At 46.1% G+C, this 11570-nt stretch overlaps 1 protein-coding gene across 4 annotated transcripts in view; it reads left to right on the top strand.

The window, feature by feature from the left end:
- Positions 1–9025: 9025 nt before the first annotated feature.
- LOC135983415 (uncharacterized) overlaps positions 9026–11570 on the top strand; it is a 146299-nt gene continuing 143754 nt past the window's right edge. For all 4 annotated transcript variants that reach the window (XR_010601043.1, XR_010601044.1, XR_010601042.1 and 1 more), the window contains exon 1: positions 9026–9406. The gene's annotated coding sequence lies outside the window, so the exon portion shown is untranslated. The remainder of the gene's footprint in view (positions 9407–11570) is intronic.

The raw sequence follows: 11570 nt of genomic DNA, 5'->3' as shown, positions 1-11570 counted from the left end.
TCTTGAAGGGACTATTCAAATTAAGTGGCTCATCAAGGGACACTTAACTCACAATGGACCATGGGAGATGCTTATCTACAGATAATGGACTTCCCCACTCCACAGGCATGTGCCCAGGCTAACGTTTACAAGCATCTTCAAAACACACACCTTAGAAGTTTAAATTTCAGAGCAAAATTAAAACTATAGACAGACTGTTTATGGGACAGGGTGTGATGATGGTGCCTGTGGGAGCCAGCTGAGGTCACTCAATTAGGGTGAACTGCAAACAAAACAGGGTAGACCAGGGGTCTCAAACTCAAATGACCACGAGGGCCACATGAAGACTAGTACATTGGCCTGAGGGCCGCATTTACTGACACCTCCCCCCTGCCGCCCTTGGCTCCACCCCTTCCATGAGGCCCCGCCCCTACCCCACCCCTTCCCTGCCCCCATTCCAACCCCTTCCCTGAAATCCCCACCCCAACTCCACCCCCTCCCTGCCCCCAGGGGGTGCAGGAGGGGTGTTGGGTGTAGCGGGGTCTCAGGGCAGGGAGTTGGGGTGTGGGATGCAGGAGGGGTGAGGGATGCAGCAGGGGGTCAGGGTGCAGGGTGCGGCAGGGAGTTGGGGTGCAGGAGGGGTGTGGGGTGCGGCAGGGGTTCAGGGCAGGGGGTTGGGGTGCAGAAGGGGTGTGGGATGCAGCAGGGGGCTCAGGGAAGGGAGTTGGGATGCAGAAGGGGTGTGGGATGCAGTAGGGGGCTCAGGGCAGGGGGTTCGGCTGCAGGAGGGGTTCGGGGGGCAGGCTCCAGCCCGACGGGCACCGGGGGCAGGGCAGGCTCCCTGCCTACCCTGCCCCTGTGCCGCTCCGGGAAGCCGACAGAACCTGGGGAAGGAGGGACGCAGGGGTGTGTGTGGCTGTTGCTTCAGGCACCGCCCCCAGCAGCTCCCCTTGGCCGGGAACGGGGAACCGCGGCCAATGGGAGCTGCTGGGGGCGGTGCCTGAAACAACAGCTACACACACCCCTGCACTCCTCCTCCCCCAGGTTCCGTCGGCTTCCCGGAGCGACGCGGGAGCAGGGCAGGCAGGCAGGGAGCCTGCTCTGCCCCTGGTGCGCATCAGGCCGGAGCCGCTCTAGGTAAACGCTGGAGGAGGGCGGGGGGGCCGTGAGGAGCTCCCGGGCCGCAGAAAATAACCCTGCGGACCATATGTTTGAGACCCCTGGGGTAGACAAACCCCCAAAGCTGGTGGATATTCCAGTACTTAGAAGCTGTTTTGTGCTGGCTTGGTAAATCTATATTACCTCACTGGTTACTCAGAAGTCCAAATAATGCAGTTCCCTTAAAGTGCCCAGCCTCAGGCCTCCATCCAGACACCCATGTCAGATATGATGATGACTACTGAAAATCTTATCTCATCATATAAAAGAAAAGGTTCTTCCTGCCCCAAAGGATCAGCCACACATCCAGGTCCAATTATAACTTAGATCTACCCCAAAATACACGCTTATAGCCAATTTTTATTAACTAAACTAAAATTTATTAAAAAAGAAAAGAGAGTGAGTGTTGGTTAAAAGTTCAATATACATACAGACTTGAATTCAATTCAATACATATCAGAGATGAGTTTGTAGTTGCCAAAAGTCCTTTTAGAAATAGTCTATAGGATATAGTCCAATGTCCATGTTCAGGGTGACTCCAGTCAGTGACTGGGGAATCTCAATCCTTATGGCTTAAGATTTCCCCCTCTTGAAACCCAAAGCAGATCTGAGATGAAGAAGGATCCTATCCCAGGGTTTTTATACATTTCCAGCAGCCTTTTGGCCTGAGAAAACAATAGGCTTAACTTTCCTTCTCCTAAACATCATGGCAATTAGTACAGGGTAATTTATCCATTACACAGTTCAGTTACAGGTTACCACAACCTTCAAAGAGACATATAGACAATAATACTATTTCACTCAAGTATCTTCCTAAATGTTAATATTCCTTTTTTGATCTTTGAATCAAAGCTATAGCAATAGACAAGACTTGTTTGCTTACATTACAAGACCTGAGCAAACATCTGCCCTTCTATCTCTAACAATGCAGGCTTGCATTTTAAAGCTCTATTCATTAACATATCTTCCTAACCAATCTTTAAAGTTCAGCCATGGGTAAGGTCAGTCTGTGAGTTAATTAACTCTTTCTGGCCCTGTCACCTTTCAATGAGATATTATATTACACTCATAATGTCACACGCCCAACACAAAATTGATGCAGGAAGGGATGACATAAACATTACTGACTGCATCCTAAGGACTCATCCTGGGACAATGCATCAGCTACAATATTCTCCTTCCCCCTTATGTGGATTATATCCATTTCATACTCTTGAAGGGCTAACCTCCAATGCAGCAATCTGGAGTTGGTACCCTTGGTCTTGTGCAGCCAGACCAGAGGGGCATGATCACTCAACACAGTGAATTTTTTGTTGTACAAATATGCCTTAAGCTGTTTGACAGCCCAGACAATGGCATAACATTCCTTCTCAATGGTAGCATAATTTTGCTCAGTGGGAGATAATTTCTTGCTTAAGTACGCCATGGGATGTCTTTTACCCCCCTGCCCCCTCTTGCATTAGCATTGCTCCCAGCCCAATATTGGAAGTGTCTGTGCACAGCAAAAAAGGCTTTTCAAAATCTGGGCTGGCCAAAACAGGCTCTTTGGCCAAAGCACTCTTTATGCTTTGAAATCCCTGTTCAAAGGCCTCCATCCATGCACCCGGTCTGGTTTTTCCTTTTTTATCAGGTCTGTGATGGGTGCAACAATGTCACTGAATCCCTGTACAAACCTCCTGTAATAGTTGGCCAGACCAATGAATGATTGAACCTGCTTCTTAGTTCTAGGGGTAGGCCAGTTTTTAATGGCCTCCACCTTTAAAGGCTCGGGGCGCAGTTGCCCATTGCCCACCATGTGCCCCAGGTAGGTCACCTCCAGGGCCGGCTCCAGGCACCAGCCGAGCAAGCTCGTGCTTGGGGCGGCAGATTCTAAGGGGCGGCTTCCCTCCAATCCTTTTTTTTTTTTTGCTTCGCCGCTTCGGCCGCTCCGCAGGGTTTTTTTCCTTTTTGGTTCGCTGCTCCGTCCGCCCTGTAGGGGGCGGCAGAGCGGAGGAGGGGAGCACCCTGCTGGGAGCGGGCTACGCGCTCCATCTGCCCCAGCCGGTGCCAGGTCTGCAGCAAGACCGGCAGGGCAGCCTGCGTCCTTTCCTGCCCGCCGACCGGAGCGGCGCGGAGCCCTCCCGGCAGGCGGCACGGCGGGAGGGGCCGCGTGGTGAGCGCCCCGCTGAAGGAAGCCCTGGCCGCCCCCCTTCTCTCTCTCTCCCCCTGCTCCCGCCCCTCTCCCTCCCCCCTGCTAGCTGGGGCACGCACTCTGCTGCCCGGGGCACGTCTGCAGCGCAGGGAGTCTCCCTGCACCCCGCACGGGGTTTTTTGTTTTGTTTTTTTTGGCTTCACTGCTCCGGCCGCCCCGCACATTTTTTTTTTTTTTTTTTTTTTGCTTGGGGCAGCAAAAAAGCCAGAGCCGGCCCTGGTCACCTCAGTAGCTCCCATTCTGCATTTAGAAACTGTAACAGTTAGGTTGGCCTCCCTGAGACTATGCAACACAATCCCTATGTGCTTAAGGTGATCTTGCCACGAATTGTTGAAGATGGCTAGGTCGTCTATATAGGCCCCTGCAAAAGATTCTAATTCCCGCAGGACCTCGTTTATGTGTCTCATGAAAGTAGCCCCTGAATTTCACATCCCAAAGGTCAACGCTTTGAACTCATACAGGCCCAATTCCACTATGAAAGCGGACTTTTCTCATGCATCAGCATCTAGGGGTATTTGCCAGTACCCCTTAGTCAGATCCAGGGTGCTTATAAACTTTGCCCCCGCCCCCCAGTGTATCTAATAGATCCTCTATTCTGGATGTGGGGTAAGGGTCAGGCTGTGTTATAGCATTTAGCTTTCTATAATCCACACAAAATCTCATGGTCTTATCCTTTTTTGGCACCATCACAATGGGAGAAGCCTAGGGGCTCATGGATTGGGTAATTACTCCCTTTGTCAACATGCTTTCCACCTCTTCCTGGATCTGTCTCTGAATTTCTCCCTTGGCCTTGTAAGCTCTGCTAGAAGCTGGGCGGGGACCCACTGTCTGAATGGAGTGTGTCATCCTATCAGTGAGCCCTGGCCTGTTGGAGAATGTTCGCTTGTGGTGTTTTAACAACATCAGCAATTCCTTCCTTTGAGGGGGGGTCAAACCCTCCCCCATCTCAATGCTCTCAAGAGGCGTCTTCTCCTGGCTTTCAGCAACCATGTCAATCAAAGGGACGGACACTGTCTCTTCCTCAGCACAACAAATCATGTTCACATTTACTTCTCTTTCATGGTAGGCCTTCATTCTGTTCACATGCACTGTCTGCACACTTCCCCGACCCTGGGGTCTCCTCACATCATAGGTAACCACGTTAATCCTTTCTACTACCTCCATGGGTCCAGTCCAAACATCTTTCATTTTGTTTTTATGGACAGGATCTAGCACCAATACCATGTCCCCTATTTCAAATGCTCTTTCCTTAGCATCTCTGTCATACCACGCTTTCTGAGTATCCTGGCTCTCTTTCAGATTCTGCTGAACCAACTTCATTATCTCTTGCAAACTCGCTTTGAACTGAGCCACATACTCAGCCACTGGCTGCGCTGCTCCTCAACATTACCTTCCCATGAGTCACGAACCAAATCTAGAGGCCCCTGGACCTGCCTCCCATAGAGCAGTTCAAAGGGAGCAAACCTTGTAGACTCTTGGGGCACACTCCTGTATGCATACAATAGATACGGCAGTATAACATCCCAGTCATTCTGGCTTCTAGCCACATACATTTTCAACATCGATTTCAGGGTTCCATTGAACCTTTCCACCAGACCATTAGTCTGGGGGTGGTAGGGAGCAGCTTTCAGGTGCTTCACCCCACATAACCCCCACAACTGCTTGAAAACCACAGACATAAAATTAAATAAATAAATGGATATTCTATCACCTAGCACTGGAAGGGACCCTGAAAGGTCATTGAGTCCAGCCCCTTGCCTTCACTAGCAGGACCAAGTACTGGTTTTGCCCCAGATCCCTAAGTGGCCCCCCCCTCAAGGATTGAACTCACAACCCTGGGTTTAGCAGGCTAAAGCTCAAACCACTGAGCTATCCCTCCCTCCAGAAGGCCAACAGTCAGACAATATTTCCTTGGGAAAACCCACTCTGCTAAAAATAGAGAACAAGGCCGTTGCCACTGTCTCTGCCTCAATATTAGCCAATGCTACAGCCTCAGGATATCTGGTAGCAAAATCTACCAACACACGGATGCATTTCTTCCCATTTCAAGAAGGCTTTGGGAGTGGTCCCACAATATCCACAGACACCCTGGCAAAAGCCTCCCTAATAATGGGCAGAGGCTGGAGGGGCACCTTGCTAGGCCCCCTTAATCCTTTACGCTTCTGGAACAGTTCACAGCTCCTGCAATACTCTCTCACTGACCTAAAGAGGTGAGGCCAGTAGAAATTTTGCTCTAGCCTGTCACACATTTTTTCTATACCCAAGTGTCCTGCAAATGGACCATCATGAGCCAACTTCAACAAAGCATTGTGATAATTGTCAGGTACCACAAGCTGTTTGCGAACTGCTGCTTGGGAATTCTTCCTTCCCCTAGGAGGCTCCCTGTACAACAGCCCATTCTGCATGAAAAACCTGCCTCTCTCTTCACTAGCTGGGACCTGACTCTGAGCATCATTCCTGGCTCTCTCTAGTGACACATCACTCTGCTGGGCCATGATGAGTTCCTTCTGGGTTTCATTCGAATTCAGAACCATCTCTGATATTTCAGACAAACCCTTGCCTGATGCATCCTGAGAGACACTCTCTGTCTGTTCGCAGTCCCCTTCACTGCCATCAGTTAGGGTATCTGCCAGAGACCCAAACTCTCTTTGTGGCCTGGTTATCACATTAGCGTGGCCAGGCACCTCCAGTATGCTATTTCCTACCAAAACATCAGCTGGAATTAAATCCCAGACATCAGCCTTCATATCCCCTTTAAAGCCATCCCACTCAAGATGGATTCTAGCCATTGGCAGGTCCACAGAGTACTCAGATAGTGCCACTACTGTCACATACTCCCCTGGCAACATGTCCTCTGGCTTCACCAGATGTCCCTTAACTATAGTCACATCAGAACCAGTATTTCACCATCCCCTGCATTCAGCACCATTGACCTTTGCCTCCTTAATAAACCTAGCATTTAACCTGTTTATTCTTGGGGTGAGAGTTTCTACTCTCTGGGCCCCCATGAGCTCCTTTATAAGAGGCAGGGCCAGATTTACTTTTAAATCCTTCCCTCCTCTTGAACTGGGGAGAAAGGTGATTTATTTTCCCCTGGGGTTTATACCCTTCCCGAGCCCTATTTTGGGTATGGGCATCTGGAATCTCTGCAGCCCGTAGGACTGACTCAGGGTCCCTATCACACACAGCTGCTCTCACATGGTCAGGCACAATGTCTAAGAACTGTTCCAAAGTTATTAAATCCAGCAGTTTTTCAAAACTCCCTTGCGCCTTTGTTCCCACAACCCACTTTTTAACAAAACCCATCAGCTTATGAGCACAGTCTACAAAAGTACAATCATCAGACATTTTAAACTTTCTAAACTTAACTCTGTAAGAATCAGGACTAACCTTGAACCGCCTTAACACAGAATCTTTAAGCCGCTCATAATCCATAATAATAAGGCCCTGTCACCCTTCAATGATATATTATATTACACTCATAATGGCACACAGGGATTCTAAATATACATTCATTTAGAATGTATATTTAAAATAGTATGTTTATTTATTGTGATTTATAGCATATAAAAAGGAACCCATTTTCTATGCTGGGTGCCTTTTGATATTATTCAAAGCAACAACAGAACAGCAACAAGACCCCAGGGAAAAATTCCAGCAAAACTCAACCCCCCAACATCACCAATTGGTGGGACTTTCCCAGCAAACCACCATTCCTCACAATTGTCAATCACCATTAGTCCCCACCCTTTTCAGCCAACTGGGGGCCTTCCAGCATGTTTTAAAGGTCAACAAAGGCAATGTGAGTTGATTGTGTCCTATTTCCGAGACGACTCCCACATGAATGACCATAAACCAGTCGAATCCAAAACTATTGTATTAGAATTTTCTATGATGTCTCCTCTCCTCTTGTTACAAGCACAAAGAGACATGCAATATTCAAGTCAATGGGAGTCTTTAGTGGGAGCTGGTGCAGGGCCATAATTAGCATTGAGATCCACAGGAGTTATAATTATGCATATAAAAATAGATATGTAAGTATTTTGTAGGAATATCATACATATTTTTGTTTTACCAACAAATATTTAGAGTGATTAGAACCCCTGATAAGGCCCCCTGACTTCACTGGGATTGCAGGAGGCATAATTGTCTGAAAAATGTGGTCCACAATTTTTCTTACTTTAAATGGAGTTATAATCTGTATAGTATTCTGATTTAACTCTAGTAATGACCACTTTTATAGTGCTATTCAAACTGCTCCTCCGAATCCTATTTGTAGTGTGCCTTGAATGATTTTTAGTTATTTTAAATGAGACTTTGTTTTAATCTTATCACATGACAAAATGTCACGCTCTACTAAAACAAATTGCACTGTAGCAAATAACACTATGTTAAAACATTGATAAAATAAGCATCAGCTGTGTAGTATGTGGCATGGTTAAATTTAGACTATAAGCGTGGAGAGACTAGGAAAGGAAATTTTAAATTAGCTCTCTTTTTCCTGATACTTAGAAGATTTATTGCAGCAACTTATTTAACGTTCAAAAATTTTTCAGTTTTACATCTAATGATGAAATGTTAAACTTTCTACTAATGAAACTATACGTCTTCCTTAAGTATTTGTCAATGTGGATCCCATTGTGTTGTGCAGACAAGTTTGGATTCTTTAAAATAACGGTGTCCATCGGGGCCGCGCATGCGCCCGTCCTCCTTGTGCTCCTATTCGAGGGCTTAAAAAGGGCATGGCAGCTGCAACCCTCCTTCAGTTGCCTCTTACCACCCATGGCAACGAGACAGAATCTGGCAAGTATCTGATCCTTACTCTTCCGTGAGCTTTAAAGCATTCCAGATTCGTTTGTTTCTGGGAAGAAATCCTTCTTCACTTCCTCGTTTTTTAATTCTCTTGATTTGGATGTTCCAAAAAAAAGGAAAGAGGAAAAAGCTGGGGGGAGACCGCCCCTGTACAGTGGGGCCTGGTGCTTCATGCCAACTGCAGTGGTAGACTCCAAGCCTTCTGGAATTAAGCCCTGTCCGACCTGTGATCATCTTATTCCTCTTGTTGATGGGCATAGACCACTGCTTCCCAAACTGTGGGTCGGGACACCAAAGTGAGTCATGACCCCTTAATGGGGTCACCAGGGCTGGCTCAGACTTGTTGGACCTTGGGCTGGGGCCAAAGCCCGAGCCCCAGCCCCACCGCCTGGGACCGAAGCCAAAGCCAAAGGGCTTCAGCCCTGGGTGGCAGGGCTCAGCTTACAGGCTCCCTGCCTGGGGCTGAAGCCTTTGGGCTTCAGCTTTGGCTCCCCCACTTGGCACTGTAGGGCTCGGGCTTTGGCCTTGCCACCTGGGGCAGCTGGGCTCAGGCTTCAGTCCCCTCTCCTGGGGTCGTGTAATAATTTTTGTTGTCAGAAGGGGGGTCGCTGTGCAATGAAGTTTGAGAACCCCTGGCATAGACAATGTCTTTTCTGTTTGGCAGAGAGTCAGATCCCAAATAAGAATGTGATGTGTGTCATTGGGGAACTGTGCCTTTAAGGGCTGAGCATCCCAGATAGAGAGTCTGGGTCAGGCATCGTGAAGCTTTTGTTGGTATTATGTTCAGGGAGTTGCAACCAGACACAGAATAAAATGGTCTCTTGCAAGTGCCTTAAGCACTGCACCCTGAACACCACACTGTGGACAAATCATTCTCATCTAGGACTTGCAAGTCAAAGGATGAGTGGCTCAAACTCACCAGCCTTCTTCCCAAAACTGCATTTGGTGCAGGGAGAAAAGAAACTGCCCACACTAGACATATCCAGGCCTCTATTACATTGACAGGACTAAACCATTCAGACTGTCACCCTTCTATTTCTTGTTGTAGCCAAGAATTCAAAAGGCCAAGCTATCTTATCTAAAAATAGAGTGAAATGGATCACATAATGCATCTCTCTGAGTTACCAGTTGGCTAATGCACCTCTCCCACTGGACATAAGGGTTCACTCCAAAGCTCAAGTGAAATCTTCTGCCTGCTTCACACGTGCTAATTTCAGAGATCAGCAAGGCAATGACATGTTATTCTCTCATCATCTCCCCAAAAGGGTAAGTGCATGCAGTGGAGTGTCTTGTTTTAACAGTAGGCGGGAGTTTTGTTTTGTTTTAAAATCATGGTTCTTCTAGATGTTGTAGTCAGTGTGAATCCTACAATCCACCCTCCATCTCTGATCATAGGAGTCCTCAGCTACCATGGACTTTAAATTACAAGGGAATTGAGGGAGGGTTTCAGCTGCCCTTTATGCCCTTGTAGAGGAGCACAAGCAGGCACAGGGTGCATGCAGAGCCCCAATGGACAGAGATATTTTAAAAAATCCAATTTTCCACGCATGAGGTGAATGCATACACACCTACACTAGGATTCACGCTGACAACCTCTTGAAGAACCATAGTGACTGCAGGGTAAGTGTCAGTTCTTTTTAAATAACAGTATTGTATAAAACAGTGTGTCACTGTTGGAATAAATGAAAGCTGTAGAGTGAGCAAGCATGAGAATACTGAAATAAACCACCTTATACCAATGGCTAGCAAAAAATAAGCAAATTAGTCAATTAACTGCTGCAATCCAAACAAAAATACTAACACAAAGTCTAGCTATTTTGCACCAAAAAACTAAAATTCTAAAAGTATCCACATAAGCTCAACAAATAATCGTGCACCGTTGGTATAACATTTTTAAAGGCTGGTCCCCCTCATGGACATCAGTTTTAAATACTATAATTCATCCAATAATTGGGGTTTTTTTTGCACTAATTAAAATAATGTTTTTCATAATGTGTTTTATGTACTGTTAAATAAAAAAAAAAAGTACCTCAAATTAAAACCACAGGCCCAAATTGCTTCGTAATGCATTGCCTTAAAGTAATTACACAAAATGTGACCCATTTAATATATTAATATTAAAGGGTCAAAAAGGGGACAATGCAGGCCAAAAGCCTAATGGGAAAAAATTGTCTCAAGTACATTGTACTCCATTTTGCTTATTTTGCTTTATACTCCATTTTGCTAGCTTTAAATTAGTAAGAAGAAATTGTAGCCTTGAATTAGTAAGAAGAAATTGTTCTGAGTTTATTCTTTGCTGATTGTATTAATGATTGTTCTTAGAAGAATAGAATTGGTATGGCTGTAATTATTGCCTTGTTTACAGTTTGGTATGTAAGTGAAGAATGTATGGTAATTAACTGAGAAAAAACAGCTGGGCCGAATGGTCAAGAAGGGAGTGGAGGAGTTAAGAGGAAACAACTTTATTATTAATCCCAATATTCTTGGGAAAACATTATGGTATTAAGTTTATATATTGTGAGATGGGATTGTTTGTAACTTCTTTATGAGAAAGATGTGACAAATACCACAACCCCATGCAATACCTTTGGGGCCCACTGTTTAAAATGAATGGTTTATGTATGATTGTGTTCTACTCCAGTGGGGAGGACACCACAGCTACTCCAAGAACTAAAAAACTGGGTGGTGATTAAGGCAAATCAGCCAGGTTGTAACCTCCCATTCCACCAGCAAAGAAGTACCACCTCCTGGGGAGGATCACACAAACTAATTCAAACTAGATTCTCCAGAGACCAACAGACAAAGAAAGGTCTTTTGGATGAATAGCCTGAGTTTAAACTGACTCAGGGCCTTCTTTCTGACCCAGTAAATGGACAGGACTTTCATTCCAAGGAGAGGCCTTAATCCTTGCAGAAGGGTTGGAAGGACATGATCTAGTAGGCCTCCATAAGACTTATGGCTGATATCTGGTAGACTGGTGGCATACATATAGGAACTTTTATTATTTTTAATATGTTCTCTGTAATGCTTTCACCTTAAGAATAAATGTGCTTGCTTAGAAAGGGTTGTGTGGTTGTATTACAGCTGTTCATAACCTTCAGAGAGAAAGCAAACAGTGGCCTGGTTAGTATAAGCAGTATAGGTAGGGAACTGTGCAGCCTGGAAAAACTGCCGTCAAGAAAGAGAGAGACGTGGGTCTCTAACCAAGAAAGCTGATGGCTGAGGAACCTAAATGTGGATGCTTTTAATGAACTATGAGGGGGAATAGAGGTGCAGTTGTCCTAAACTGTGACAATTGGCTTAATGCAGGAATCATTGTTTGAAATTCTATGGCATGTGTTATGCAAGATGCCAGATAGGATGTTCACAATGATTCCTTCTAGCCGTAATATCTATGAATCCATGGGCATGTCTACACTACAATCTTAAA

Source organism: Chrysemys picta, chromosome 1 (assembly GCF_011386835.1).
Source record: "Chrysemys picta bellii isolate R12L10 chromosome 1, ASM1138683v2, whole genome shotgun sequence".
NCBI lineage: Eukaryota > Metazoa > Chordata > Testudines > Emydidae > Chrysemys > Chrysemys picta.
The sequence above is the reverse complement of the archived record's forward strand: the minus strand, read 5'-3'. Positions and strand labels throughout refer to the sequence as shown.